General features: G+C 43.4%; 1 long non-coding RNA gene across 1 annotated transcript in view; it reads right to left on the bottom strand.

Annotated features, from left to right (window-relative positions):
• Window positions 1-26,768, bottom strand: part of LOC147916555 (uncharacterized) — a 41,601-nt gene extending 14,833 nt beyond the window's left edge. The window contains exon 1 of the long non-coding RNA XR_015552785.1: window positions 26,675-26,768. This is a non-coding gene — a long non-coding RNA (uncharacterized LOC147916555). The remainder of the gene's footprint in view (window positions 1-26,674) is intronic.
• Window positions 26,769-26,993: the final 225 nt, after the last annotated feature.

The following is a 26,993-nucleotide window of genomic DNA, read 5'->3' as shown; positions in this document are numbered from 1 at the left end:
ATAATTTGCCCAAGATCACAGAGCTAGTAAGTATAAGATGGCTACATGCTATTCTATCAGGTAAGTGCACCATAATTAACTGTTAACTATTTTCATTGAGTACAAGTTTCTGTTACTTTAAGTAACTCTGTAAGGAACATCTTTGTGCACATAGCTTTACCTTTCTTTGTTGTTTGCTCCTAAGTATATATTTCCAGAAGTACTATTACTGAATCAAATAGTCTGAATATTTTTGCGGCTCTTCATTGGAGCCACAAAAAAATATTTTCCAAAAGGCCAACAAAATGGCCATTCCAAGATTCCATGCCAAGAGTCCAGTGCTGGTGAAATTGCAAATCAGGGAGGCAAATATTGAAAGCTTCCCATCTCTGCTCTCTGGGTTTTTGTTTGTTTTGTTTGTGTTTTAGTCTTTTTAAATGCAACCTCCTCAGTCTGACCCTAGAATTCCCAGCTAGTCCCATGGCACCAAGTCATACCTTCCTTGGGAATGTCTTACACTCCAAGAAATTCTTCTTTCTGTCCCCCTCTTCTCCCAAACACCCACCCACCCTCACCCCCAACACACCTCCTTTTTTGTCAGGGATCATAACTGTTACAAAGAAAGGAGCCTTTGAACGAATTCACACCAAGCTATTAAGGAGTGATTACAACACCCAGTGGTAATTTGTAATTTGTTTTTAAGGTAGGGTGCCTGGGGAATTTGTTGTAAGAAATAATGGGACAGGTGCTGAGAGTTGTGCGTATGAGAATGTTCCTGGAGGTGTTGTTAACAACAGCTGGTTAGGCAACTTAATGTCCAACAACACTGGATTGTTAAATAAATCACAATAAGCTGTACAACAGAATACCATAGAACTATTAAAAATTGTGATGGAGGGGACGGTCCAGTGGTGTAGTGGTTAAGTTCGTGCACTGCTTCGGCGGCCTGGGGTTCGGATCATGGGCACGGACCTATGCACCGCTCATGCTGTGACGGCATCCCACATACAAAATAGAGGAGGATGGGCGTGGATGTTAGCTCAGAGCCAATCTTATCCTCAAGAAGAGGAAGATTGGCAACAGAAGTTAGCTCAGGGCCAAACTTCCTCCTCTAAAAAAAAAAATGATGATGGAGATGTGTACTATTGACTTGAAATGATAGTATTAAACGAGGTGGGAGAGCAAATTACAAAACATTTAATATAATCACAATTTGGTAAAGGAAGCACTTACATAGATGGATGTGTGTATATATACACGTATATCTATGTGTGTGTATATAATGTCATACATACCAAAAAATTAAAGGATAGACACCCAAAAGTTTTCTTTAGGAAAGTGGGAGTAAGGACATTTTTTCCCTTAAATCTATTCTCTAATTAACATGTATTTCTTATGTCATATTTTAAAAAAAGTTTTTGGAGAGGTGCTTAGGGTTGGCGCTTCCTTGGAGAGAATGAGCGTGTAAGGGCATATTCCAAACGATGTGGCAGGTAGGTGAGAGAGATAGTGGGCGCTGGGCACTTGGGACACCCCCCCACACACAGCACTGATATTGGCTACTCCTGCTCCTCAGCCCGGCCCCTCCTCAGTCTGTGCCAAAAGAAAAAAGGGCTCGTACTAATTTGCCCCTCTCCGAACGGCTATAAAAAGCAAGTTGATTTAGGATTCCATGAATCCCTACCTACTCTAACATATGCTGAACATTTCTGTTGTGTGCTTTTGTTAAAAATGCTTTTTAAATGAGCTGGTGCCCATATGCCCCAGGAACCTAAAATGTGGCTAGGTAGCTTGGCACAAGTCGTGTTTCCTTAATTCACTTCCGTGGGTTTCTAATGAGCTCAGCTAACTACAGCAGAGTCTCCAGTCCCAATCACACTGCAAGCCAGAGAATGATGATCTTCGCTTCTCTCCCCTAGACCCCCAGAGGAGGAAAGGAAGAAAGATGGGGGAGCCTTACAGAGCTCATCAATTTACTAAGCACTTGTTTTAAACACGGTGTTGTTCTTTGTTTTTGCTTTTTTGTGTGTGTCGTTTTTTTGTTGTTTTTTCTTTTTTTAGCATTCTAGAGCAGGACTTGGTGCAGGCAATGGTGCAGGGGGCATTTGGCATAGTATTAAGAACATGGGCCCAAAGTTAGACAAGGCTGGGTTTGATTCTCAGTCTTGAAACTCACTAGCTGGGTGATCTTGGACAATTTTACTAAATCTATTCTGTCCTGTTGCCTCATCTGTAAAATAGGAATAATAAAACCTTATCTCATAGAGTCATTGTGAGCACTGAATAAGATAGTGCCTGAAACCACCCAGCATGGTCCCTAACACATAGTAGGAGCTCAGTAAATATTGCTGTTCTTGCTCTGGTTATTGACATACCAACAAGGAATTGCACCAGAATGAGATGAGTGCGTGACGGAGGAAGGCCAGGGTCTTGTAGGAAGACATGCCAGGGGCAGCTCCCACAGATATGGGGGAGTCAGGGATCACTTGCAGGAAAAAGTAACATCAAAGTTGGGATCTGAAGAACCAGTAGAAGTCAGGGGATGGAGAAGGGGCAAGAGGAGGAGAAAGGGTAAAGGTCACAGAAGCATAAATGTTCAGACAGTGGGAAATGCATGTTCCTGAACTTACATTCATTTACATTCTGGCAACAACCCTATCAAGCAGACCTTATTATTATCCCCATTTTACCAAGGAGAATACAGACACAGAGAGGCTAATTCCTTTTCCCATTATCACACAGCTAGTAAGTGATGGCACCACTCTGCCTTAGTATGAAGAAACCCTCCAGCACCTCTTCAGACCAAGTATAGCCCTGTAGCATCCCACAGGTGGTGGCCCTTGCTCATCAATCTTCTTCCATTAAGAAGCACAGACTGGAGCTGGCCCCGTGGCTTAGCGGTTGAGTGCACGTGCTCCGCTGCTGGCGACCCGGGTTCGGATCCCGGGCTCACACCGACGCACCGCTTCTCCGGCCACGCTGAGGCTGCGTCCCACATACAGCAACTAGAAGGATGAGGCAACTATGACATACAACTATCTACTGGGGCTTTGGGGAAAATAAAAGGAGGAGGATTGGCAATAGATGTTAGCTCAGAGCCAGTCTTGCTCAGCAAAAAGAGGAGGATTAGCATGATGTTAGTTCAGGCTGATCTTCCTCAAAAAAAAAAAAAAGAAGCACAGACTGGGTTAGCCTCTGAGGACACAAAGATGATTAAGATATGGCCACTGTCCTCAGGGAGCCCACAGCCTGACAAAGGAGAAAAAAATCTGATAAGCCATAACGCCAGACAGACTCTGATGAGTTATAAGCAGAATTGGGAAAGTCTTCACAGACTTCAAGTCTCATGGATTTCAAGTGTGAACCCACTTGAGGGGGAAGGAAGATTTTGAGAGTTGGAGAGTGAGTCAGCAGGAGCAATCTGAGAAGAATACACAGGACAAGAACGTGGAGTTGGGTACGCACGTGGTGTGATGTGGACATGATGACTACATTATGGCTGGACACTGGGAAGGGACAAACAGAGCAAAACAAGAGGCTAGAAAGACAGCATGGAGCCACCTCTTGGAGGGTCCCAAATGCCAGGCTAAGGCAGTGAGACTTTCTTCCGAAGCCAATGGGGAGCCTTTAAAGGTTGCTGAGGAAGCGAGGGACCTGATTTGTCCTGGATGTTAGGAAGGCCTAAAAACAGAGGGCTTGAGCTAATGAGCGGAATGTGGAGGGCAGGTAGAAAAGATGTTACCAAGGTACGATGGTTAGGACTCGGGATTAGATGTGGAAGCGAGGGAGGAAGAGCCGAGGTGAGTCTCAGCCTCTACTCTCTCTGCCTTCATAGCGTGGCACCTGAACTCCCTTTGTGTTCCAGGGGTAGATGCTCAATGGGCCTTCGGGAATGCTGCTCTGGATGCCAGGCAAGAGGGATCAGGCCAGGAGTGAACAGGAATACAGGAAAAGAGCCACAGTGTTCTCCTTGCCACCCACCTAATCCCCTGTGCCCAAGTCCTGTCATCTCGGCTTCTTTACTCTCATCACTGTGCTTAGTTTTTGTGGAACAGAGAGCAGGTGGAAAGTGATTCATAATTACATACTATTTTCTGCCCCAGGAGAATTACTCCCTTTGTACTCCAAGACATATGGCAACTTTCCAATAAATACTTTTTAATGGTTTGATTGATTGGGTTGTTGGCTGGTGGAAGGGACTAGCAAACAATTTATTAGACTCCTATGAATTTTTGAGGTTCTGGAATATTAACCTGTTTAATATTCCTGTCTTAAAAACAAGTTTCCCTTATCATCATTATAATGGCATAAGAACACTCACATGTTATGCTGTGTGTTCCCAGGCCAAGACTGTCAGATAAATGGAGAGGTTCTGATGATCTACCCAAGATCATAAAGTGAATCAATGGACAAATCTGAGACAAAGGCTCAGGTCTACCACACTTTAACGATGAGACCCCTTTCCTAGAAACCCTGTGAACATCCTTGAAACAGAAATTCTGCCTCTACACTTCAGCTAACTTCTTAGATCACTCAGTGGTTCTTTCATTCCAAGTTTCTTTAACAGGCACCCAGACAAGTTTTAAAACGTTCACTTCTTGATTAAATTTAACAATAGCCATCAATTCATTCTAGGAATGGTAATTTTTGAAGCCAGACAGAAGTATCTCCCCACCATCTTTCAGAGTGTTTATGTTATATCCTTCGGCAAGATACATAGAGGAGGGCTTCTTAAATATTATGTGCCTGGGAGTCTCATTAAAAAGCAAATTCGAATTCAGTAGGTCTGGGTTGGGGCCAGAGACTCTGCATTTCTAACAAGCCCCCAGGTGATGCCAATGCTGCTGGTCCATGGACCATACTTTGAGTTGCAGGTACAGAAGATACAGAGCAAATCACGAGTTAATTCCACATTCTACTTAAAGCCTTCTGGGGAGGCAGCTCGGTGTGGGGGAAAGCACAAGAGCTTTATAGTTGGAAAGATTCAGGTTTGAATCTCAGTTTCTCCATTCACTAGCTTCTCTGAGTCTCAGTTTCATTCTTTTGGAATGAAATTAGACAATGCACACAAAGAACATAGTACAGTGCCTAACACAGAGAAATTGTTGAATGAACGGTAGCTAGCAATATTGCTTTTGAAAAAAACAACAATAGGAAGATAAGTTGTTATTTTTCCATTTACTCCACTACAGAATTTTGAGGGAAGGAGTATTCGTGCTTGCAGTGTGCCCACTCTGATCTATTGAGCCCCTGCTCTGGCATCCTGGAGCCCACACTCCTCTGTCCTCACTGCCCCGACAACGCCTTGCCCCAGAGCTTGCTGCTCAATAGCCCACTTTATCTCTACTTTCTCTAGAGCAGCAATGTGTGCTACCAAAACCCTGAGCCCAAAAGAGAGCAACCCAAATATTGCAGGGGAGAGAATAGAGGCCTGGCAGGAACTGTCAGTGCTTAAGGCTCCATCACTCTGCTCAAACCTTCCCCAAATGCCTGCCGTGGACATGTCTCATGCTGTTGTGATCTGGGGAGGAACAGAAACCACGCTCCCGGTTGTCCTTGCGTTCTGCCTTGTTCCTTGACCTCCATCCCATCCAGTGAAGACAAATTTTTCACCATGTCACAGAATTGATCTGTGTTTTTTGTCCACTAGAATGTAAGCTCCTTAAAGGTAGGAAGTTTTGCATATTCTTTCCACTGCTGTATCATCAGAGCCTCACATAGCACCTGGTACATAGTAGGTGCTCGGTAAATCGTTTTTGAATGAATGAGTGTGTTCTGCAGAGGCAGCTGTGATGAAACAGCAGGAACATTGAATATGGGATCAGAATGGTTTGCATCCCACCCCCCCACCCTCAACTGATGTGACTTGCGTGTGTGTGTGTGTGTGTGTGTGTGTGTGTGTGAGTATGACTTGGAGCAAGTAGCTCATCTTGTTGAGCCTCAGTTTCCCTTTCTGTAGACTGAGAATAATGCATACTCATCCCACAGTTAAGTCAAATATTGTATATAGAAGTGTCTGACACATGGCGCATGATCAGTTGTTGGAAGCTGAATATTCAGACCCCGCTGTACCATTTGATATTACCATATTTTTAAATCACACAAACATTTAAAAATAGATGAAATGCAAAGATCTTTTGGACTATCTCCAAGTTAGAAAAATAGCCTTTGTTCGCCGGAGTTTTAAATTATGCCTATATATGTATAGAGACCTAAGAACGCATATGAATCTGACACTGACAAATGCGGAGCATGTGGAAATGCCAACTACTCGGTAATAAATCTGCTCTGGAGGAGGAGAACGACGTTGCCTGGAGATTTTTATCCATTTGAAAATGTTCCATTCACCCGGGGAAAGCTGGAGAATGGCAGTGGGACAGTTGGATCCAAGTGCTCTGACATTTCATCATCAACTGACACCGTCAGTGAATTTAGAAACCAGAAGAGATGGCCACGTTGCTTCATACAGTGTTGAATTAAGAAAATGGCATATTACAAAGAGAAGGAGAGAGCTGTCAAAGCCTAGGTTTTCGATAGTTTTCTTTTGTCACAGACTGTTCCAGAATAAAGATTAAGTATGCAAATGTCAGGGGCTAGGAACTTTAGTTGAGAAGAACCCAAGGGCCCACTTTACAATAATAGCTCAATACCCATTGAGTACTTTTCGTGTGCCAAGCATTGGGCTAAGCACACTACTTGGAAAGTTTTACTGAATCCCCACAAAATCCCTACAAGACATGGAAGCCTCCACAGATGAGCAGATCGAGTTGTAGAGAGGTGACATGACTTGCTCAGGTCACACAGCCAGGGAGTGGCAGAGCCAGGGCTCCAATCCAGGCCTATGTGATGGCAGAGCCCACCCTGACGTCACTGGAAGGTTGAGTAGTGGGGCTGGAGTGGCAGGAGGAGAATGGAAGACTGCTGGACTTGGGGGCTCTACAGAGTGAAGAGCTTCAGAGTCAGATAACAGGTGATGTCTGCCACTTAGTAACTACATGGCTTTAGGCATGTTATTTAGCTTTCTTCATCTGAAACATGAGGGACTTGATAGTAATAATAATAGTAACAACTAACTTTATATTCTGTGTCAGGCACTCACTGTTAAGTATTTGATACATAGTATCTCTTAAAGTACTCACAACTCTTATAAAGGAGGCGCTATTATTATTCCCATTTTCCAGAGACAGAAACTAATCATGATGAGGCACAGGGCCCAGCATACAGTAAGTGCTCAAAAAATGATGGCTATTACCAGGATGCAGCACTGCCTTCTTGCTCCCTCTTTGCAAGCTCTCGTCCATCAGGACCATACCTCCTGAACCCCCATCTCCTCCTCCCCTTCCTTCAGTCCATCCCTCTCCCACTGCAGCACCTGTCTGGCCCAAATGTCTGAGATAAAATTTTGCCAATACTCCCTCTAGTGGTCGTCCAATGGCCCCCTTTCCCAACTCCCTATTTTATTTTTCTATGAAATACCTAAATTTAATTCCTTAGCATTTAAGCTCTAGAGGAAAGATTCAACCAATTGATGAGTAAAATATACATGCTGAGTGTAAAATAAGGACAATCGTAAGAGTTGGTTTGGGGACACTGAAAGCATTCCAAGAAAGTTTCATGGATTACCACTAACAGGGAACAGTTACTGAGAGCTTGCAATGTGCCAGACACCATACTTAGTCTGACGTTTTTAATCACCACGCTCAATCTTGAATTAGACACAGTTATTGTCCTCACTTGACTGGTGTGGAAACTGAGACAGGGAGTGTAAGAGACTTGCTCAAGGTCACAGCGTCAGAGGCTGGCAGAGCCAATGCTGTGACTCAGCACTCTGACTCCAGAGCCTGGGCTCCGGAGATTTGTGCTCAAATAACCTCGACTCAAGCAAGACGTCTGGGTTCCAAGCCTGTTTTCAGCACTCTGGACTTACATTCCTCGTCTGTAAAATAAGACGGTGAAATTAATGATCTCCGAGAATCACAGGTCTTTAAGGAAGTGGATTCTCTTACTTAATCCTCTGTACCCATGAGGTTGGGATTATGATCTCCAGTTTACAAATATGGAAACAAAGGTGCAGTTCCCCAAGGTGGTAGGAGGCAGAATTGTTTTCTCTGACCCCAAACTCATGCCCTCTCCTCTGAAGAAGCTGCCTCTCCACATTCAGGATCACGGCCATCTGTGGTTCAAGTCGTCCTTCTTTATCTAACCCAGCCATTTCTGGAACCATTTTCGATTCTGGATGGAATCTGGATTCCATTCTGGAATCATTTTTGTGATTCCAGTCATCCTTCTTTATCTAACTCATCCATTGCTCTCCTTCTCTACTTCTGAACTAGACATGTTAATGAAAATGGAAATCAAAATTTCTATATTTTTCTGAAGTAAGTAGGATTATATTCATTAGTTTTTTTGTCTCTAGAAATCCACAGAAAAATTGGATATCTTTGGGTCAGCTTTCAGTATAGCTCATAGGTCAAAGAAAAGAAATATAATATATAAAAATGTATATTAAATATATTACAAAGTATGAACAATAGTCCTAACATCATTGTCCAGATAATCTATTATTCAAAGGTTTGTGAATGATTTTTCTAGCAACTCAACTCTTTTAAGAACATTAACATAAACAAACAAAAAAGACCAGCAATCTCAAATTCCAAATTCTATATCAGGAGAATACCAAAATATGGATAAACCTATATGATAAATAGTATGTAAAATTTACTACGATATATGGTTTATAAAAATGTAAAAAATTGAATCTCAAATATTTGTTATTATATGAAAGACTCCTTCCTTGTCCTTTTTCTGTTTAGAAATGTTTCTTAATAGAAATAAATGTTGAGTGCATATTTAAATGAAAAGAAAATTTGGCAAAGAAATCAACCTTAAATTCCAGCATGCTAACACAACTATTTTAATGTTTACACATTCTCTTTCATCCATGGTGTGCATATAGACAGATTTTAAATATCTACTAACCTAATATTTTGTATTCTTAGGTTTTTTTTACTTAACAAAGCATACACATTTCATATATTTCTTTATGGCTTTTATTATTACTATTGGTAATGACTTATACAATTTCAGAGACTGATATACCATAATTTTCTCAACCATTCTCCTCACCATTGGATGTTATGGTCCATTTCCCCTTTTCTGCTGTTCTAGATCTGTGCTGTCCAATATGGTAGCCACTAGCCATATGTGGCTATTGAGTACTTGAAATGTGTCGTCTGGATTGAGATGTAATTTGAGTATAAAATATTCACCAGATTTCTAAGACTTAATATAAAAAATAATAAATGTGTTTATATGATTATTGATGCTGAAATTATAATATTTGGATATATTGGGTTAAATAAAATAAATTATTAAAATTAATTTTACATGTTTCTTTTTATCTCTTTTAATATGGTTCCTAGAAAATTTTAAATTACATATGTGGTTTGTATTATATTTATAGTGGACAGGCCTGGTCTAGATAACAATTCAGTGAACAATTGCCTACATATAGATTTCTGCCTCTGTTGAATCATTTCCCCACTCTACACTCCAGTGAGTGAGCTTACTAGAGCAAAAAGTATATTTCTATGGCTGCTGCTACTTATCACTATATTGCTTTTAAAAAAGTTGTGCCAATTTATAAAGACACAAGCACTGGGTCTCAAGAACCTTACTAACGCTGAATAGTCTACTTTTAAGTAATTTTATTTTGTTATTTTGCTAATTTTGTAATATGGATGTAAGAGCCAGACTAGATTTAATCTCAGCTGTACCCTAACTAGTTGTCTAAGTTGAGCAAGTTACTAAACCTCACCAGGCCTCAGTTTCCTCACCTATGAAATGGAAATAGCACCACCTCCTAAGGTGCATTTCAGGATTAAATGAATTTATATATGTTAAGCACTTAGTAAGTATTAAGAACTATAAAACTATTGTATGTTATGATGATGACAAAGATTATTTTAAACTGTAATTCTTTGATTACTATTCAGGAGAAATGTTTCCCAGGATAAGTGTTTAATATTTGTATTTTGTTCTGTGTAAATTTTTTCTTCGTGTCCTCAGGTCACTATCTATTGAGATCTTGGGTTTTTTTCTTTTAAAATTTGAATTACTTCTTCACATATATATATCATGTAGTTGAATACTTAATCATCTTTAGTACAAATATTTTGTCGTTTGTTACTTACCTTTTAATTTCACATCAGTTTTACATTTTAAATGTTTCACACTCAATATAGTCCATAATTTTTAAAAATTTAATTCCTCCTTGACTTCAAAGCTGTGAATGTTATCCCTCAGTAAGTAATACTCATATATTCTGTTTCTACAATTTGAGGCTGGCTAGGTGAGGTTGGATTTTGCTAAAGTCTTAGACTTTGACACGGCGGAGGATAAAACAGAAACCCTTCCATTTCTGGTGCATGGAGATGTCAGGAGCATTCCCAAGAATGTTACCGTGACTTCCTTTGAAACGATGGGGTCCTGTGAAGGCAGAATTGTTCTCCCCTATAATCAAATCAGATGGATCGGGTCTAAGCCCTTGCTGCATGGGAAAGAGCCTGCAGGTAAAACCAGGCAGCGCTGGGTTCAAATCCTCACTACCTACCAACTCTGTGATTGGAGGCAAATCACTTAACCATCTGGGAGCCTCATTTTGTTTTACTGGTGATTAAATGCAGATGAAAATGCTCAGCATAGAGCAGCCAAAAATCAAACTCAACTTTTCAATTCTTTATTTAAATGCGATATTCAAGATTATATCATTTTCTTAGTGAGTCAGAAAAGGGAGTGGTTCCATATTAAATTTTTCCCTGTTAATCACATTTGGCTAGATATACCAGAAATGAGCTACCCCACAAAAGATGACTAGACTACGTCTGCCGTGTGTTTAGGACAGAGGAGTGGCTTTCATCCTATTCCGCTCCTCTTGTTAGGTTTTCGCGTGCTATTGCTCCTTAAAACAAACCCGTGAGGTAAACAGAGCAGTTTACTCTTCTCTTCTCTTGGAAAAGAAAACTAGGGCCCAAGAAGGTTTAGTGACTTGCCCAGTGTCATGCAGCTGTGCCTCTGTTGAAACAAAAGCAGTCTCTTAGTCGTATGTACTTTCCAAATGCAAGTTGCTCCCTCTAGGAACACAATTAGTTGAAATGAATAACCTCTGGTCCCTTCTATACCAGAAGGGACCTAGTTATTGACCTAATTATTAAGATCTCGGGCTCTGGATTCCAAGAGACCTAGCTGGGAGCAAATCCCAACTGCTCTGCTTACAAGCTGTGTGATCTTATACCAGTCAATTAACCTCTCTCGACTTCAATTTCCTCATCTGTCACGTGGAGCTAATAATTTTACCAAACTTAGGTTTCAGGGAGGACGAAAGAAATGGTGTGAGTAAAGCACTTACACAGCATCTGGCAGGTAGTAACTGCTCAAAGCTAGATAGCTGCAAATGGATAAACTTAACCATGTCTAGAAATAGTTGAGTTTAGAGGTCTGAATTCAGATTTGAGTTAGGGCATCCAAGTACTTGATCCGTTAACTAGTGCATAATATCATAGAAGCTTCTGGAGGTTTTCCAGGACTGTGTCTTTTGGCCCTCTTTGGCATTTCAGGCACACAGGGCCATCCACGCCAACTCTGTGGGCAGGTGCCATGTTCCTTACCTGTCCCAGCTGGAAACAGCATACTTGGATGTAACATGACAGATGATGGTAACTTCCCTGAGGCATGCAGTGTTGAGCGTTAGATAGTTTATCTAATACTGACACTCCTCAGTGGCAGCTGCAAGACACTAGAACTTGACTCTACTGTACTGTTTAACTACACATTTAGCAATCGCAATATATTGATCCTCTCCAGCTTCTCCCAAGTCTGCTTTTGCTTCTTTTGCCTCAGTGTACCCAAAGTGTCTTTCTTATCGAACCTCTCACACTGGGTTGTAATTATCTGTAACCCAGATGTGGCTGGCCTCCTGGTGGCACCACTGCTCTCACCAACTACTTTGAGCCCAGACTTCACATTATCCCAAAAGGAAGCCAACTCCAACAGCAAAGAGAATGAAGGGGACTCCACTGAGGACCTCATGGGAAGGCCTCACACATCACACAGAAAAGTAGATCGAAAGGTTGGCTGTAACTTTCCTGGGGCCAGCCCTGTGACGTAGTGATTAAGTCCAGCACGTTCCCCTTTGGTGGCCCGGGTCCATGGGTTCAGATCCTGGGCTTGGACCTACACCACTAGTCAAGCCATGTTGTGGCAGCAACCCACATACAAAATAGAGGAAAACTGGCACAGATGTTAGCTCAGGGCGAATCTTCCTCAAGCAAAAGAAGAGGAAGATTGGCAATGGATGTTAGCTCAGAGTGAGTCTTCCTAACCAAAAAAACTCACTTTCCTTGCCAAAGCCTTTTCCTTGGGTGCCAACTGCCTGATCTCCTGTCTTTCCTTTCTCACAGATCCCCCATTCCTCTCTGATGTTTCCAGCAATTTGACTCTAGCCATTGCCTTGAATATCCCACAAAAACTTAAAAGCTAGCTAGTCCGGGGCCCGCTAAAAAAACATTTCAACCACCACATCTATTGTCCCCAACCATGCCTCTGGCATCAAAGCCCCACCCTTGAGCATCTCATCAAAGAGTTTACCCAACAGATCTAGAGCCTTTCTGCAGGTATGCATGCAGAGTCTGTTAAGAAAATAGTATTATCTCAAAGATGACTCTTGATCTTCATGTATCTTCAAGCTTGCTTGACTGTGAGTTCTTTGATAATAGCTGACATTTATCCCGTGCTCACCATGCCAGGCACGCCTCTAAGTGCTAGACAAGGATTTTCTCATTCATTCTCAGGACAAACCTTTACCACGAAGGATCATCATTACCCTGGTTTTACAGATGAAAACCCGAGGTACAATAAAGTTAAGTACCTTGTCTACAGTCACACAGCAAGTGGCAGACCTGGCACTCCAACCCGGTTGGCTCCAAAGCCCCCAATCTTAAGCAACATACCACAAGGGCAAAGGCCGAGTGGCTCTCAGGGCACAATCCCCAGCGCCTTGCACAAAGAAGCCCCTCACAATACAGAGGTGTTGACTGTTCGCTGAGGAGCCAGATTTGGTTGGTCTTATTTCCTGTCTTCAATTTCAGATCACGTATTCTCCTCCCTTCCATTTCATCATTCAATTTAACTCAAAAAAAGTCACATATGGACTTGCTGGGCACTGTGTGTGGCAGTGGAAAAACAGGGAAATAGAAGGCAGAGTCCATGCCCTTGTGTGTAAAGGTTATTACAGGTAACAAAGACACAGTATCCAATAAAGTATAACACAATATTGAGAATGTCCCACTGCAGACATTAGAATACAGAGGTGACCCTGCAGCTGAGGGAGTGGCTAGCCCTCTGGACGGAGAGGCAAGGGAACGATACCTGGAAGAAGTGATAACCAGGCTGGATTCTGAAGGAAATGGGGATGGAAAAGAAAATAGCTCTCAGCCAGAAAGTCACAGTATCGTTCCCCAGTTCTGCCCTGCTTAATAATAGAGACTGTCCACACCATAGCCTGCAGACACATTAGGAGGCTTAGAACGGTCCAGAAGAGGAAGAGATGATGGTCTGGATTCAAGAGGGGAAAGCAAGTGTTTGCAGGTGTCTCAATGAGATGTGGAAGTCTTGACAGCATCGATTCCGCTCTTTTAGTTTTGGTAATAGCATTGTTGTTTAACTTTAATGATATAGTTTTTCTGGGTTAATTCTCTAAATTCTCTTGACTTGAGGTGAGATACCTTGATTTAACAAATTAAGGAATCCACTGTACTCTGGGTGTATTTCCTAACGTCCAATCAAGAGTAAGACGCCAGCATTGCCCATCAGCCATTTCTTTTCATCTACCTTTTTCTGACTTCTTTCTCAGAAAGGCAGAGTTAGGATCTCTGATCTCAGATTCACAATTCTTGCTGAGATTTTAGGAAATGGAGCTTGATAAAGGGTAGTACAGTGCAGTAATGTTCCAGCAGGACTGTCTTCACTGGAACACAGTGAATGTCCTGCTAATGACCGTCCACGAAGGCTGGGAATGAGTCACACTGACGAATGGGAAGCTTCAGCGATGCATGGGCACCAGGAGGGGATGGCATCATTGTTTCTTCAAGTCCTGATCTATAAAACCACACAGATGGGAGAGTGGGCAATTGTATGCCCAATACCCACACAACCCATTATTGGTTGACGCTCAATAAATGTTGGCTAGATGAACGAATGAAAAAATAAAATGGAGAACAGGAGTGAGACAGCTTGTATGTGGCCAAATAAACTTGAACTTGCTTGAATTGTATACCTTCGAACTGGTCTCTCACATTGAGGAAACTGAGGCAGCTAAGCCAGTTCATTATCTAGCCTTCATAGAGAGGTCCAGGTATTGGAACCACAGGCTATAACCTTGAGTCTGGTACCTGGTAATGAGAATGTAAATCCCTGAAACTGAAGCTATTAAAATCCAACATTTACAGATCAAGACTAGCAAAGCAACCCATCCTGAGATGAGTTTTCTTTCTGCCTCCAGTCTCCCCCTAGAACGATCCATTGGAGGTACTGTTCTAAGATAGAAATCAGAAGGAAACTCTGCCCTGCTGGAAACAACTCCCGTAGAGGGAGAATCGACACTCCCTGAGAGCCGACCGCACGCTGTGACTGCGCTAGGAGTTCATACTTCACCTTGTTGCATCCTAATAAGACTCAGAGAGGTGCAGCAATTTGTCCTCAGTCACACAGCCAATAAGTAATGGAACTCAGATTCAAAACTGGGTTTTATTCATTCCAAACCCCTAGGATGTTTCTTCTCATACTGCACTGCCAGGAATCCTTTCCATTACACTACACCATCCAGAAGCCTCTGTATGGCTGCAGGCCCTTTATGAGCTGACTCCAGGCCACATTTCCAGCCTCATCTCCCTCTCTCCAGGCTCCTCTCTCTCTAACCTCAGGCCACCACCAGCCATGAAGCATTTCAGGAGGATGCCATGTCCTCCCAGGTCACAGAACTTTTGCAGTGCTGTTGTTCTCTCTTGTCTATATACCTTCCCCTTTCTTCACCTGGCAAACTCCTATTCGTTCCTCAAAATCCAGTTCAAATATCCCCTCCCTGTGAAAGTTTCTCTGATCACTCTCCCCCAACAAGGCAGGTGGTGGCCCCGCCCAGGGTTCCCATTGCCCTTGGACCTACCTCCATCACTCCAAGCATCTCTCCGTCTCGTCCTGTCTGGCCTCTCTTTAGCTATGTTTCCATGTTTAAGAATCCATTGCAGGCAGATTCTGTGTGCTGCCAGCCCTCCAGCTAGGCAGAGGCCACCCCCTCTCTGTCGAAAACACTCACACAGCATTCCCTACAATGAAATCAGGCAATTGATTTCAAAGGAAATCCTTCCCGGGTAGAATTAACCATCAGGTGAGCTGTGGTTTTATTCGCAGTGCAACATGTGAGTATGTGGTGACTTTTCTGGTTTTGCACAAGGCACTACATTCATCTTTTTTTTAAATTATGACTAAGTGGAATCTATGAAATGCATGGGCTCTGGAACCTTGACATTAAAGTAGCCTCACACTGTCCCTGCCCCTCCCACTCCTGTTCTAGGAATAGCAGACGGTGCAGAGAGCAGAACAAATGAATCAAAAGTGACACTGCCTTCCCAGGGAGGCTAAAGCTCAGGATTATGGAATCACTGGCTGAGGGGTTGTGATCCACACACAAGCCACTGCAGCGCTCATTTTCTGCTGATCTTGTTCTCTTGGCTAGAATATTGTATTGCTATCTGCACACTTGATTGAGCTGGTCATGAAGATAATAACTATGATTACTAATAAAATAATAAACAGCTGTCATGGATTGCTTACTGTGTTCCAGGCAATTTCATATGCCTTGTCATGCTACCCTCACCACAAGCCTGCAAGTATAATGGCTTTGTGGTTAAAAACAGGTTCTGGAGTCAGACAGATGTGGGCTTAAATCCTGACTCTCCACTTCATGACTGTGTGACCCTGGGCAGGTCACTCAACCTCTCTAAGCCACATAATCACACACAATGTGTGTAAAATGAGGGTCATAAATATGTACATCTGTGAGTTGTTGTGAGATCTACATTCATCACAGTTTGGAAGGACTAGTAACTATTTATCATCTTACTCTTCCTATTATTCAGGATGAAGAAACTAGCTCAGAGAGGTTAAGTAGCATGCCAGTGGTTACACAGCTAGTAGGTGGTAAAGCTGAGATCTGAGCCCAGATCTGTCTCTTTCCAATGCGGCACAGCACTACTGCCCAGTGCTTAAGAGTACAGCTGCCTGGGTTCAAATTCTGGCTCTGCTGCTCACCAAGCTTTGTGACCTTGGGCAAGTTACTTATTCTCTTCTCTGTGTCTCAGTCTCCCCATTAGTAAAAGAGGTGTGATGAGTTTGTTGTGACAACTAAATGTGTTGGCATATGTACAGCTCTCAGGATAGTGCCTGAAATACAGTAAATGCTATATAAGTGTTGTGAAGACTTTCTTAATTTTCCCAGCATTGGGTCTGGTTGGACTCCTCTCGCAATAGTTAGTGTGAGTGATGGTGGAAATTTGGACAGTTGCTCTGGACAGTTCAGTTCTTCCTGCTTTTCTGTTTCTCAGGTCCCTAAATCTCCTCCAGGATAAACATTCCCAGTTCCTTCAGCTGCTCCTAATGACACTGTTGTACAGACTGTCTGCACCACTAACCGTGCTCTGGTTTCTTCACTCCCAGGGCAGGGTTTCTCAAGCTTGGCACGATTGACATTGGATCTGGATGATTTTTTGTTGTGGGGCGTGGGGCGCTGTCCTGTGCAGTGTAGGATGTTTAGCAGAATCTCTAGATTCCATCCACTAGGTGTCAGTAGCGTGCCCTCCCAATGTGACAGCCAAAAATGTCTCCAGACATCACCAAATGTCCCCTAAAGGTCAAAGTCACCTCCAGTTGTGAACTGCTGGTCTAGAGCATGGCCCCCAAAACTGAAAAAATTCTCGGGATGTAATCTAGAGCTGGGTGGGCAATGCTGACCACCTTTTAAGGCAGCTGGGGATTACTTTATCTCCTTTCAGCGTTAAGCAGCTCCGTTCTCTCATTGCACTTGCCAACTGCTAAGACTCCTAAGTCTTTTTCAGGGTGCTGCTGCCTATGCAGATGGATTTTTGGCCTTAAGTGAATTTCTCCCCCAGAAATGTGTTACAGACTGCTCAATGGTCCAGCCTGTATATGATTACCAGAGTAATCCTTTCTAAAACCACCTTCCCCCAGGCCGAGAAGTGGCCACTGTGTTCCCTTCCATCCTCACTTGTCTGCAAGACCTGATTCAAATGCCACAGCCTAAAGAAGGACTCCCCATCCTTCTCTAAAACTCTTCTCTCCCAGCTCCGTCTCCCCTGCTTTCTTTGCATCCTATGGACTGTTTCTCACAAAAGATGGTCAGCTCTTTGAGAGCAAGGACTTCCTCAGGGAATCTTCTGGTTTCATTCATCTGCTCGGTGCAAAATCTGTCCCAATGGATGTGCTTTGAATGGAGTTATGTCCTGACCTACTCAAAATTTGTCCACATCTCCTTGTGTCCCAGTACAACAGCACTCAACAATTCTCGTTGGCATTCAACGTCTTCCACACGCTGTCTCCACATACCCACCCAACTAGTCTCCAGATACATTCTCCTATTTAGTCAGCTCGCTGCTTCTGCTCAGGAACAAGTCTGCCTTATAGCCCACAAATAGCTGCTTTCCTACCCTGAAACACCTACCTCATCTTCAAATCCTAGTCATCTTTTCAGGCATAGCTCAGCTCATATTTAGCTGCTTCAAATCCATTTTGGAATGAGACAGGAAATAAAATGCAAACCCTATTTTCACAGCAAAGTCTTTCCTTTGTTCTCAAAGGCAGAATACTGGAGTGATTGCTATAGGCTAACCAGTCAGACAGGCATGGGTTCAGACCCCACGCATGTAGATTTTATAACACTGTGACTTCGTGGAAATTACTGCACCTTGCTACCTCAGTTTCCTCATCTGTAGATGAGGCACTTATTTACATGTAAGCGCCTGTAGGAGGGGGTAGACAAGAAGAGTGAGATAATGCATATAAATCGTTCAGCCTAGAGCCCAGCACATGGTAAGCAGTCCAGAAACACCAGCTGTTATCAGCTCTTCCCTGACCAGCCCAGCCCCTACTGATCTCCCTTCTGATTTCCTGTGGTCCATAGACTATGTGCCACCTACGGTTTCCCTCCATTATACACTGTCTTATGTTATTCGCTTGCATGGTTTAGGACTTGGTTGTGTCTCTCCAAATAGACTGTTTAAATGCTTAGGGTCAGCAACTCATTCATCTGAAAAACATCTCTGATGCGCTCACTATGAGCACTGGGCTAGGCCCTGTGGATGGAAAGTGCACACATAGATCAAGCTTGGACTCTGACCTCGAGGAATTTACAATTGAGAAAGAGAATATGTGTATGATAAAGAGTTATAACCACGTAGAAGATTATTCGTGTCATTGGAAGGGTATAAAAGTCCAAAGGTAAGAAGAATCCCTTCTGCCTGGGATAGGAAAGATTTGGGAAATCTGGGACTTTTAGAGATGGAGGATGGTGAGAGAATGCTTTGTGGGAAGATGGAACAGGTTGGGCAAAAGCTTGGAGGCGTGAAGGCAAGAAGCTTATAGGGGAAACTGAGTAGTTGCGTGTGTCTTTAGCTTGGGGTATGTGGAAAGTAGCAGTGGGAGATAAAGTTGGAAGGCAGGAGGGGCCTTGAATACAAAGCTAAAGAAGTTGTACTTTGGGCCAGCCCCGTGGCTTAGCAGTTAAGTGCGCGCGCTCCGCTGCTGGCGGCCCAGGTTCGGATCCCGGGCGTGCACCAACGCACCGCTTCTCCAGCCACGCTGAAGCCGCGTCCCGCATACAGCAACTAGAAGGATGTGCAGCTATGACATACAACTATCTACTGGGGCTTTGGGGGAAAAATAAATAAATAAATAAATAAATAAATAAATAAATAAGAAGTTGTACTTTAATTATATGGAGTGGGGAGCAACTGAAGGCTTGAGCAAGGGAATGGCTTGCTCAAATTTGGGCAACTAGAAAATAAATCCAGAAGGATACAGGAAGATCATTTATGAGACCACAATAATAATTCAGGTATGAGATGGAGGGCGTTAACTTAGGGCAATAGCTGTGAGGAGGGGAGAGAGGGACGGATGTGGGCAAGACCCGGCAAATGTGGAGAGGACGTGGACTACTGTGTGGTCTTCACTTTGCCTCGACAATCTATTCTTCACGCAGCAGCCAGAGGGACCCTTTGATCTTTGTATATCAAATCACGTGACTTTTCTAATCAAAACCCTCCAAAGGCTTCTCATCACACTTAGAATTAAATTCCAAACCCCTTTCCATATCTGACAGCACAGTCTGTAGGTGCTGCTTCTCTGGCCTCATCTCTTTACTTTCAACCTGTCACTTGATGCATTCCAGCTACTTTTTGATCTTTTTGCTGCTCCTCAAACATGCTCACACCCCTGGGCCTTTGCATTTGCTGTTCCCTCTGCCTGGTACATTCTTTCCCCAAATACTCACATGGCTTGAGCCTTCATCTCCTTCTGGCCTCTGCTCAAATTTAACTCCTCAAAGAGACCTTCTCTGATTAAAGCTAGCAGCATCCACAACCCCAGCTTTCTATCTGCTTTATTTTTATTAATAGCACTTATCATTTACTGATATCCATTGATGTGTTTACTGTTAGGCATCCTCAATAGAATGCAAGTTCCATCAGTTTTGATTCCTGCTGTATCCTCAGAATAAATGAATGAGTAAATAAATGGAAAAGTCAAGGAGACACCAGCATTTCCAATCTAGGAAAATGGCAGGCCAGTGGAGCTGCCATTGACCAAAAAGGGAAATACAGGAGAAGGAAGGAAGAAAGGGAAGATGGGGTTGGTTTCTAACATTTATGTCTGAGATACCAGCAAGAAACCCCAGTAGGTAATCCTAGTAGGTAGCTGGGAAAAGGAGTCAGGAGGGTATTAGGATTCAGGAACCAACCTTCGAGATAGGATCATGCAGCCACGAGACTGCATGGCCAAGTGGAGGCAGAGCACCAAAGACCCATCTATAAGGCACATCCAAAACGGGGAAACAAGCATGGGAAAAGAGGTTTTCAATAGCTGCCCATTGCTCTTGGGAGTAAATCCCAAACCCTGTCCATGTCCCACAAGACCCCTCATGATCTGCCCTCTGTTCACGACTCCGACCTCATCTCCCACCACCTGGTTCCCTGCACTCCAGCTACACTGGCCTTCTTTCAGTTTCTTGAATTTGCCAGGCTTCTTTTCACCTCAGAGCCTTCACAGTTCTCCTTCCGTTTGCTGGAAGCCACCCCTCCCAACTCTCCACTCCTCACCTTATTCATCCTACAGATCTCAGCTTAAGTATCACTTCCTCAAATTGTCCTTCCTTGACTTCCCCTCCCTCATTCTTCCTCCCTCTTAGATGCTTTCACAACACTGTGTACGCATGTAAACACACACACAGCAGGTGCCGATACAGAGAATATATATGACTGCCTGTCTGATGTCTGTCCTCTTAGGCCACACACTTCAGGGGCCAGTGGGCCAGTGATGATGCCTGTGTTGTTCACCACTGTACCCCCAGCACCTAGCACAGTCGTGGTATATAGTAGATGCTCCATAACACGTTCAGTGAATGAACTGAAGGAGTAGCGAGAGAAGGAGGAGAATCAAAACTGTACAGTGACATGAGGTCAAGGAGGATGTTTCCAGCAGAAGCAGGGCATTGGCACTGTACAATGCTTCAGCTGAGTATGGCAGGCTAAAGACCAAGGAAAACCAAGAATCCAAGTCCTAGATTATGGCAGCTTTAGGAACCCAATTTAAATATGGTGATGGAGGAAAGAGAAGAGGTGGGGAGGCTTGACAGCAAAGAGTGAAGGAGAGAGTGGGTGGCAGAGAAACAGAATTGGCTAGCGTAGACTATTCTTTCAAGGGATTTGGCCATAAAATTAAGAATAGGAGGAGGTTGGAGGCTGAAATTGTTAGCAGAGTCACAAAAAGGAATTCTTGGGGTAGCGGAGGATTTCACATTTTTATAAGTCAAGAGAAAATGTTTCATCAAAGGGAAAGACAAAATATTCATAAACAAGTGGGAGATAATTGATGGGACAAAGATCCTGAAGGGAAAGGGAATAGGACTGGGGACTCAAGTGGGGAGGTTGGAGGTGGGAGTGGTGGGAAGAACACTAGGAAATTCTAGGCAGATGCCTCATGCCACATGTGCATCAGGCTGTTTGAGCCTCTCTACAAATCCCTTTGAGGCAGGTCCTGCTATCACTCTCACCAATAGGTGAAGAAATTAAAGCTTGAAACATTAAACAAACTATTCTAGGACACAAAATGCCTGAGCTGGAATTCAAGCCCAAGGTTGTCAGTTTCCAAAGCTCATTTTTTCCCATTACACTTCACAAGCACTCCAAAGGACAAAAGAGAAGAGAAACACTCTCCACTTTAAGATGGGAAGGAAGGGCATGTGGAGGAGGGCAGGAGAGTTGAGAGAGCTCAAGTGAAGTGGCCCCTCCTCCACAGTCAAGAAGGAGACAGAGGCGTCTTTGGGAAGTGGAGTTTGGCTCCAGGAGATTGAAAGGTTTAGAAGAGATGCTACAAAGTGGAGGAGGAAGTGAGTTGGAGGTGATGAGAGGGTGGCCAAGCAGCAGAGAGGGTCCTTCTAAAGCTGAACCAGATGAATTCGAAACAGATCCAAATACCCTGGTTTCCTGAACCTCCCCAGCAATGTGGAGGAGTAGAGACAACAGAAAGGGTTTGTCCAGGCCTAGAAATTGGCAAGGAGGGCCCGGAGGCTGCAGCAGAAAGACAAGAGAGACTGACAAGGAAGGAGAATCTTTGCAACGACTGAATTTGGGGTCAGAACTGGGCTGATGTCAGAAACATTAAGAGGAAGAAGGATATTAGATCATGAAAATGGAGGTTTTGAGGCCAGGGCATTGGCAAATTTATCAATATGAGAGTGGTAGTCCTTAAGGGAGTTGATGGGAGCTGGAGAGGTGAAGACTGTGAACCTGATGCTAAAATTCTTAAGGAAGGAGAGAGATTTGCCCAGAGATCAGTAAGTCTCTCAGGGATGGCATGGAGGGAGTACTGAACGGATGGAGTGGACTTCAGAAGAGCAAAGGCCGTTGCAGGACAATGATAGAATTGTGGTCTATGAGCCAGCAAGGAAGCCACATGCTTATTGCTCCTCCAAGAAGAGGAGAAGCGTGAGTGGCCCCAACGGAGAACTCTGTGACAGGAGCAATGTCTTGACAAGGCAGCCAGATTACCTTTAGACCGTGGCAGTAACCCTCGAGGAGATCACTGACCACCCTGGGAACCTTATTCCCAGTGAAAAAGCAGCAGCCCTTTGCGTTTAGAAGGAAGATCAGGACTGAATTCGTGGAGAAGTGAGATGATGGAAGAAGAGATAGCAACAGCAGTATCTGAGGTTGTGCGCAGGATATTGAGTTTAAGTAATGGGAATTAATTCACTCCAAAAATACCTGTTGAGGACCCATGCACTAGAGTTGGAATACAGATAAGACACAGCTCACACTCTCGAGGAACACCACTGAACAGAGAAAATGGATTCATAGCTTTGTCGTTAGAGTGTAGTCAGATGGCTTGGATTCAAATCATAGCTTTGCCACTTGGAGTAGACAAGATATTTAAACTCTCTAAGCCTCAATTTTCTCATCATGAAATGAAGATAACAATAGGACCCACTCATCAACTTGTTATGCAGATTAAATGAGAAAATACATGAAGAGAACTTAGCACAGTGCCTGGAAGACAGTTCTCATTAATGCTAGTTATTAGTTTTAATTAGAATACAGAAGGAGAAGTGCTGACATACTAGTATGACTAGAGTACTTTTATTACCAGCGGAAATCAGGAGAATACTTCTATCATTTTAGGGTGAGGAGGTCCTTCAAAACAAAGCATAAGACTCAAAAGTCATAAAGCAAATGATGGTCATATTTACCGACATAAAAATGTGAAGCTTAAAAAAAAATATGCATCTTCTATATGACGAGAGACATTACAAAGTTAAAAGGCAAGATAAAAATTTGGAAAAATATGTTTAATTTCTATAACAAACAAAAGTTTATATGAGTACTATTTTAAAAGCCATGACAACAGTCAAATTCATAGAGACAAAAAAGAGAATGGTGGTTGTCAGGGGCTGGGAGAGGGCGGAATGCAGAGTTAGTGTTTCATGGGTACAGAGTTTCAGTTTTGCAAGATAAAAAGAATTCTGCAGATGGATGGTGGTGATGGTTGCACAACAATGTGAATGCACTTAATGTCACAGAACCGTACACTTGAAAATGGTTACAATGGTGAATTTTACGTTATGTGTATTTTACCACAATTTTTCTAAAAAGCCTTTACAAATGAGTAAAAAGTGAAATTGAACACTCCAATAGGAAAACGAGCAATGGTTGTAAACAATAGTTTACAGACAAAGGACACAAGTGGTGATTAAATATAAAAAACTATTCAACTTCAACAAAATTGGAGACAGGAAAGTGTTTGACCAATTAGATAACAAAGATGAAATACGGTGATAATACCTAGCCATGGCTGTGAAGATTCAGACATTCTTACACGCTGTGGATGGGAGTATAACGGGGCACCGCTTTTCCAGAAGACAATCAGGCTGTAGCTATCAAAATACAAAATGGGACGCCTTTTGGTGCAACAGCTCCACTTTTAGGAATATGTCCCGGAAAAATAGCCACTCAAATGTATAAGGGGATTTATCGGAGCATTGCTTGTAATTTAAAAAAAGTAGAAACTGCCTAAATAGCCATTGAGAAACTGATGTCTTAAATGATGTACAAGCACACAATCAGCCATTGAAAAAATCACAGGTGCTCTCTATTCTAATGTGAAGAGAAAAATGAGAGACAGTAATTGAAAAATAAGTCCTAAGCAGTATTATTGTATGATCTCTTCTTTACTTTCTGGAAGTATACAGTGGTCCCTTTTTTATTTAAAAGAAAAAATTTAATGTATATTTGTAAATGCAAGGAAAAGAACTCAATGGTACCAAAGGTCCATGAGAATGGGAAGGGAGGATTTTACTTTTAGCTTTGTACACCTCTACGATGTTTGCTCGAGGTTTCCTAGGAGCGCTTTCTAATTTTTTGTAATAAAGGAAACAAATCCAGGAAAATGCAGAAGAAAATCAAAGTGTTTCAGGAGCCCAGACACAGAAGTAACTAACAGCCTGGGGAAAATGTCACAATGGAGATGACTATGAAAGGTGTTGGGGGTGGGGGGGCGGTGAGGCGCAGGAATGTGATAAGTGGAGAAGGTGATGAAAGACATTCCCAGGGTGGGGGAGGTGGGTGCCTGGGAAGCAAGATCATGGGAAGCAGAGCCAGGGAGCTGACCAGGCAGAAAAGGGACTGAGTTGACGAAATCCATTCCTCCAAGTTCCAAGTGGAAAGTTGGCTTAAAGGACTACAGGCAATCACCCAAAAGTGTTTACTGAGCACCTACTCTGTGTTGTGGATACAATAATAAATAAAACTCACGTGAATCCTCTTCCTTTCAAGTTGCTTTCAGTCTAATGGGAGAGGCAGACATAAAATAAAATTTAATAAAATAATAAAATAAATACTTAGCGAGAGGTTGGAAGAAAATACCAACAGTGCTGGAATGGAAAGTACAAGGAGGTTGGGTCTAGGCAGACCCTCTCAGGCTATCATGTTTAAGCCGATACCTGAAGAATGAAGGCACCGGCTTAATGTAGGGTTGGGGTGAAGGGCAAAGGGTTTCCTGGTGGAAAGAAGAGCACAGACAAACACTGAGGAGAGAAAAAGCTTAAGAACGGAAGACAAGTTAGCGTGACTACGTATTTTCCAAAATAACACCATGCATTAGCCTTCTCTGGTGTCCCTTTATAGAGCCTAGCCCCGCTGAGGACCTGCTGTGCCCTCCTGTAAACACCTCTGAACTAGTCAGCTTTTTCTATTAAGTGGCATTTAAATGTTTGGTTATATGCTAAATTTTGTACCTCATTCTTGTATCATTAGAAATTGATGATCCCAAATCATCAATTTCTATCTCTGTGGGGTATGCCTGTGTGTGTGTGCATGTGTGGGTGAAAGAGAGAGGGAGATTTGAGGTATAATATCAGTGTGCTATCTGGCCCTATCTTAAACAATTCAACACAGAAATCAGTGCACCCTGAAACCATTACCCTTTTGAACCCAAGTGCCGTTAGTCTTGTGGTACAAGCTGAATGTTACTGCAAGTCAGACTGAAATTGCAAAAAGGCTGCAAGGAAGGAGAGCATGAAGCCTGACTATTGTTGGGGCACAGCTTGTTTTAAGCTTCTGGCCATTATCTGAACAGCAGAGTATAATAACCGATGTGTCCAAGTCTCCTTGATGCCATCAAACATTGTCCATTTTTCCAGAGCTAAGGATGGAGCAGACACAGTGCCTGCCCTCAGGAAGCTCATAGTCTAATGGGGAAGACTGCCGCATGGAACATTCCCACACAGGTCACAACTCTTGGAAGACAGCATGCCTGTGATGCACGGAAACACAGATCAGGGAGCAACGAACTCAGCGAGGGGTGGGAAAAGGAGCCTCCTGTACCGAGAGCTGATATTGGGGGGCCGGGTAGGAGGTAGTCAGTAGGGGGATGGCACTCCAGGTAGAAGGAGCAGCACAAATAGAGAAAGCAGAGCCAAAAGTACACGATGTTTTCAGGAAATAACTAGCAGGCAAGTGTGCTGAGAGGGTCAGGGAGTGGCTGGTGAGGAAGTTGCAAGTTAGGCAGAGAGTCAAGGACTGAAGGGCCTTGAATGGCCTAGGAAGAACTTTGGAATTTCTCCTGGAGGTGTGCGTTGGGGGAGGGTTCCCTCAAAGGTTTTTAGGAGGAGGGAGTGATCAGAGCAGTGTCTAGGAGGATCAGTCTGACTGCTCTGTGGAGGACGGCCACCCCACCTTCACCCCAGCCTGGCCTCTGTACCACAATGGGTTTGACGGGGGATGGAGAGAAACACCAGTCAGCCCTAGCTCTTCCTCCTCAGTAGGGCGGACCCTGCACACACACCCTGCCATTTTCTCTAGGTATGACAGGAACCAGGTGGGCGGGACAGAGTCCTCATGCAGCCCCATGCACACCCCTAAACCCCTGCTTAGGAGATGCCTGGGGGCCGTCGCAGGCTCAGACAGCTGAGACCTAGCTTCAGACTCCTTCCTAGAGGGAGCCAAGAGGAAGCTTATCCTTTACGTGCCCAGGAGAGAATCCAGCTCGGTGCTGGGTTATTTCCTAAACTGAACTTTCTTGATTACTTTATGTTTCGATTTGGGAGAGCCTCTGTCATTTGGGAGCTATTTTTCTGGCTGCAGACTAACAGTGGCAAACATGGACACTGGAACAGGCCCAGAGTCCCGAAATGATTAATATCCTGTGTTTCAAGATGTCAAAACGCACGGATAGCCAAAGCTTTTAGAGAACCAGGCAGCGCAGTGTGATGGCAACCAGCCCCTTGAGTCACTGGGGAGAAGATGCTATCGTTCCATAAGCTATAAGTCAATGAAATCAAATAAAGGATCTGAAAACAAACCTTGGGGACATTCACCTTCAGGAAATGCTCCGAGTTGGTCTGCTGAGCTCCAGTCGTCCACGGATTCTCAGCCATTCCAGGTTGACTGTCCTCTCGCTCTAGACCCAATCACTTGCTTTGGCCAGTGGCAGCCTCTCCAGAGTGTCACATATCAATTGCTTTGTTTATCTTATTGTCGGCCTGTTTTGGAAACACTCTCCTAGACTCCTGTCTGACTCATAGGTTAAGGAGTGTGAGTAATTCTTCTGGAACTCACTTGGAATAGGAGGGAACCCTTCCCATTTGATTTCCGGTCCTAAAAAAAGACAGGATAGTTCAC

The sequence above is a fragment of the Ceratotherium simum genome, chromosome 7 (genome assembly GCF_057802395.1).
Source record: "Ceratotherium simum simum isolate JZ-2026a chromosome 7, ASM5780239v1, whole genome shotgun sequence".
NCBI lineage: Eukaryota > Metazoa > Chordata > Mammalia > Perissodactyla > Rhinocerotidae > Ceratotherium > Ceratotherium simum.
This window is presented reverse-complemented; position numbering and strand designations above follow the sequence as displayed.